Below are 5,762 nucleotides of genomic sequence, written 5' to 3'. Positions count from 1 at the left end.
TGCAACAGCTTATTGTTAAACAGCCTGGCTCTGGTAATCCTTTTCATTCATCCATCAGCACAGGAGTCGCCACTGAAGACTAACTCAACCCTTAGTTCATTATTGGTACCTAATAAGTCATGGAGCTCCCCATTGCCTTGGCACCACATGGGGAAGCCTCTTTGGTTCCAATAGGAACAGTATTGAGGCAGTGGAGTCTGGTGCCAGAGTTTCCCTGATTGCATCTCATCAGTGATGATCTGAGTTCAGCACCAGCCATACACAAGCTCAACATAAAAAAGCACTGAAAACATGATAATGATCAGTGCTGAAATCACAGCAGAAATTGGTGCAGAAAGCACAACAGCAATTAGTACCACAGTGCGTTTTTTCTAATGAAAACAAATGCCGATACTCAAATGCCAGGCCACCCTTCAGGGGTGAAGTGATCACCGAGGGACTCACCCCACAATAGCCAGGCCCCCTGCAACCAGTCACAGAATCTATGACAAGACAGAATTGGTGTGTAGGGCCTGAGATCTTTCATTAAAACTTGGGGACCATGGGTCAATTTTAGCAGACAATGGAAAAGGTGCCAGTACTCAGTACCCCCAAGTACCCCCTCAAAAAAAGCCCTGACCATAGGCACTGTTCAAATCATAGCCGTCATAAACTTTCAGATTCTGTTGATAAACTCAGAGCTTCATCAACAAAAGGAGTAAGCTTGTCACCACCTCCAATGTCGGCTCAGGCCAGAGATATTTTGAAATCTCCCAATGTCATCCCATAGTTACTGAGTTATGGAGGGAGTTTTTAAAGGAAAACCATGGAGCTGATAAACCAAGATATTCATCTCCTACAATGTCTCCAAAATGCAAATACAGGTGACACCAGTCTCCCATCTTGTTTCATTACTTCTCATTCTTCATTAGAAGAACCCATATTGTATAACCCTGAGCATGGAAGTAGTGTAGATAGCATTCCTGAGAGTCCTAAAATACTTGGATGTTCCTAAAAATGTTGTTGCCATACCTATTACTAACTTATTGGAAAAACATGAAAAAATATAGCTAACACCTTGCTGTTCTTTGCCAACTTCTAAGAGATTAGAGAGTAAATATAAAGCATAGCCAGTAATGGGGCATGATAAATTACAACTCTCTCATCATTCTATAGTGGTTGAAGCAGCTTTAAAAAGTGCTGAGAGCTCAAGATTATCCAGTACCCCTCCTGGGAAGGATCTTCTGGATACCATTGGTAAAAATATTCCAAAACACCATGCTAATGACCAGAATAGCATTTCACCAATTTCAGCTGAAATTTGCCGCGTAGGAATTGCTAGAATGACTTTGTAAAAGATACTCTGTTAAGCCTTCTGCTTTTGATTCCATTTTATAAGGTATTGCATCGCCGTATCTGTTAATACCCTTTTAAGCTCATTTTCAAAGCACTTAGCCTCCCAAAGTTCCATAGAAACCTATGGAACTTAGCCTCCCAAAGTGCTTTGAAAATATGCCTCTTTGTATGCTTATAAAATTGTATTAAAATACTTTTGCTGGTTTTTACATACAAATATAAATATCAAAAGTGACAACAGATTTAAAAAAAACAACATATAGCCTATCCAGTCTGTCCATCCATACCAACTACTAAGCTCTACAATTCTGCCTGTCCCTCAGAGATTAGTCCTCATCTCCACCACTACCACCCTGGGGGACTGTTCTATTCATCGACCATTCTCAGTAAAGAAATATTTCCTCAGTATTACTCAGTTTTCAGATTTCACTTTCATCGTTTGGCCTTCATGTTCATGAGCTTTCTTGCCAATAAAAAAGGCCTGCATCAAGGAAGTATTTAATTATTTCTATGTTCTCTTTCCTCGCTTGCCTTTCTTTCAAAGTATATATACTTAAAAACCTTTAAGTATGCCCATGCTTTATAGCTCCTGGACAGTTAAGTGCCACAGTTTTTCCTTGTATATTGTATTGCTCTTTACTTACCAGTCAACTAGCACTATTAGAAGTGCCCTTGTTCAAGGAAGTTCCCTTGGTCTAGATGCATCTGTTTTTTCAATGGCCAGCCCTCTACATTAGAATCTCCTTCCTCTTTTGTTGCACACTGATTTGGATTTGCATAAACTTAGGAAAGGGTTTAAAACTCTATTTTGCAACACGTTTGATATGTCATTGGAAGGTGCTGGTGTCTAGTTTAAGTCCAGATCTTATTTGTTGGTTGTTTTAACTAGTTTATTGTATATTAGTTGCACTGTGATTTGTGTATGACTGTTTTATATTGTGTGTGATGTTTGACATTTGATGATGTTGACTTCTAATGATCGCTTATTGCCCACTTTTGATGTTTAGAGAGGCAGGACACCAATTACTTTTTAAATATACTTCCAGATCCACATACTGTATCAACATTTCATATAATCCCAATACAAATCCAATAAGAAATTTCTCTTAAGTGATATTATGGGAGAAATATGCTTAATGAATGTAGCCAGTTGTGTTTCAATGATGTAGGGACACAACATCCCTTTATAAATATCTATCGTTAATGAGACGTCATACTAAGAAGACCCTTATCAGTGTGGAAATGTCAAGGATGCTTTCACTTTTTAAAGTTTGCTCCAAGCACCAGCTCATTGACACAATAACCTCAAAAAAATCTAAGTTCTTGTTCATATGAGTTTTTTAAAACTAATGGTCACAGTGTTAGTTTTGGACTCTTACCTTTGATGAATAACTGCCTTTCAAGACTCCTGCAAAAGGAGAAACCAGAGCCTTTTCCATTTACCTCAGTATAGAGAGAGCCCTTTGGGGGCCCTGGCTGTTCTGGGGCTATTCTATGCCTAGCTGCCTGCGAGCCATCTGTCTGATGCAGAACCTGCTGGCGCTTCCTTACTCCCCATTAAACACCAAACAAAGGTTAAAACATTCCCAAGCATGAGATCTGACTAATCAAAATCACAATGAAGAAGCCATCAATTATAGGCTGAAGAACTAACTTCCTTCTGTAATATCTGGAAGCAGAAAGTCAACCAGAAACCAAGATGTAAATGGATGGGGATAAGTGTGTTTTTTCTGCTGCAGTTTGAAAACAGCTGCAGAATTTAAAGGTGGTTTATAAATGGGAGCAAGGAGCTGGCCCTGAAAGTTCACAGTTCAGTCCCTAAGGGACCCTTTTGCTAAAGAGCGTTAAGCTCTTAACACATGGTTAGCATGCGTAAACAGGCTACAGCAGAAACACGTTAAAGCATTTTGCATTATATTGCCTTTTTGCACATGCTAACCCATGCATTACTGATTTTTTTTTTGGGGGGGGGGGGTGGGAGGGGAGACAGTGGGCATGGAAGTGTTAACCAACTTAATGCAATACACTTAATTTGTGCTAACTGGCTAAAACAGAGTTAATGCAGAGCACATACTGCCTCCTAAATTGGAGATGGTAAATGCTTCTGTGTTAACTTTATGCAGGTACCACACACTCATGACAATATTAGCACACAAGCTGCAATAAAATATTTATAACTGTTGCATAAAGTCTGGGCTTAGCACACAGTAAAATCCCATTTGACCACATGCTAAGCCCAGATTCTAATGTATGTTTGTTAGTAAAAGGGCTCCTAATTTAGGTATTATATTCCCCAAGTTGGGCTGAGGCTGAACATAGGGAGTACTGGTCATCACTCAAGGGTGACACCAAGTGGCCAGATTCAGGACCCAGGGCTGCAGAGTTCAGAAGGAGGCTCTGCTGCATGATTCTCACTGCAAATGAAAAGGCTAGATGTTTATTTATTAGGATTTATGAACTGCCTTTATGAAAGGATTCAGCCATGTCAGGATATGGATATAAAATGGGGCAGGGTACTTGGGAATGAAAGTCATGGTGCCAGATCCTAGCCCTGGTTCTGACTGACTTGGAAGTACAAAGAAGCAGTAGGAAACTGCAGGGGATAATTACATATGTAAATACTAATGTTTGCGCATGTGAAGGGCATGTTTATAACTGGGTCAGAATACTGGCACTTTCCTGGCAGCAACGCGACTAAACGCTATTCTGTAATGATACATGTAATGACTTGTACGGTCTGTGCCAGAGCCGGTGGTTGAGAGGCAGGGCTGTTGGTTGGGAGGTGAGGATAGTGCTGGGCAGACTTATACGGTCTGTGCCCTGAAGAGCACAGGTACAAATCAAAGTAGGGTATACACAAAAAGCAGCAAATATGAGTTATCTTGTTGGGCAGACTGGATGGACCGTGCAGGTCTTTTTCTGCCGTCATCTACTATGTTACTATGTTACATGCAAGTGGCATAGTCTGTAAATGCAAGGGGAGCATGGGCTGTGCTGCCACCTCTGTGTGCAGCTTACAGAATACAGCAATTTAACCAGGTCCCTGCCCAGTTTTATGCCAGGCCTATGGCTGGTGTAAGTGTGGCACATAAATGGAAGACCCGCTGATACCGGGTTCCATTCATATTCTATCATGGAATCTGGGTGCCCAGATGCTGTTGTACAACAAGCTATGACCTCTTATAGAACTACCTCTTTGTTTTATTCCCTTGCCCTTGCTATAGGAAATGGATTAGTTCTTTGAGGGCAGGTGAATTTCCTGTGCATTGGTTAATGTTAAATTCTGCTTTCAGAAAGCTGAAACCTCACTATTCCACACCCTTCCCATCACACCTTTAAGCCAGAGGTGGACAACCTTGATCCTTTGAGGGCCACAATCAAATTGAGATTTCAAGATTTGCACAATGAATATGCATGAGATGTTTCCATGCATTGCCTGCATTATATGCAAATAGCTCTTGTAATAATTAATTGGGGAAATCCTGAAAACCTGACTGGATTGTGACCCTTGATGACTGAGGTTGCCAACTCCTGCTCTATACTGACATTGAAGGCATTACCAATTCTGCCTGTCAAATGCAGCTTGGCACTGACCTTTATTGCCTTTTCTGACGTGAGGTGTGTGAACCTTAGACTTGAAAAGCTCTTGCAATTTCCAGAACCAGTGTTGATTTTCTGCCTAGAAGTAGGAGGAAACACCCTGTGGAGGGAAAGAGAAGGGCTATAAAACTTTGGTTCATAGGACTGGCTCTCCCTTCCGTTCTTTGCTCCCCTGGCCACTGCATCATTAAGCAAGGGAAATTTTTAACTGACTAACCCAACAAATAGATCTTATACATATTCATTGGGGAAATAGTGAAAGCCCAACTGGGTTGCAGCTCTTGAGAACTGAGGTTGCCCACCCCGGTATAGAGCAATGGTCCCACACTTCCTTATAGGCTGTGCTCTTGGTTGTGTCAGTGGGGAGGGGGGAGTGTAGGGCGCTCATGTCAGGTAGGTAGGAGAGAAGGGATCAGACACTATGACATATCAGGTGGTGGAAGGGAGGGGATTGGGTGCACTTTGTAGTGTCAGGGAGGCACTGTAAGTTGGAGCGCCACTGCAGACCTCAGTTTGACTGTAGCCGCACTACTGGACTACCAATAGCATGGCTGCACTTAGAATATGTTAAACTCAGATTTCAGCACACTTTAGTAAAAGGGTCCCTTAATGAGGATAATTAGATTGCATGCAGTGCAGTGCAGCGATACACTGATGAACCTAATGGTGCTCTGGAAGGAGAGTAACAGTGGTGACCAAACAAACGTATACTAGGAGGTGTTCCTTTGTACTGCTCAGTTACTGTTGGCCCTTCCCCTGGGTGTGTGCTGAGTATGTATCCAGAAATGCAATTTCTGCACTTAACTTCTTTGCCAAAGACAAAAGCA

This window comes from Microcaecilia unicolor, chromosome 4 (genome assembly GCF_901765095.1).
Source record: "Microcaecilia unicolor chromosome 4, aMicUni1.1, whole genome shotgun sequence".
Classification (NCBI taxonomy): Eukaryota; Metazoa; Chordata; class Amphibia; order Gymnophiona; family Siphonopidae; genus Microcaecilia; species Microcaecilia unicolor.
Note: the sequence above shows the minus strand (reverse complement) of the source record.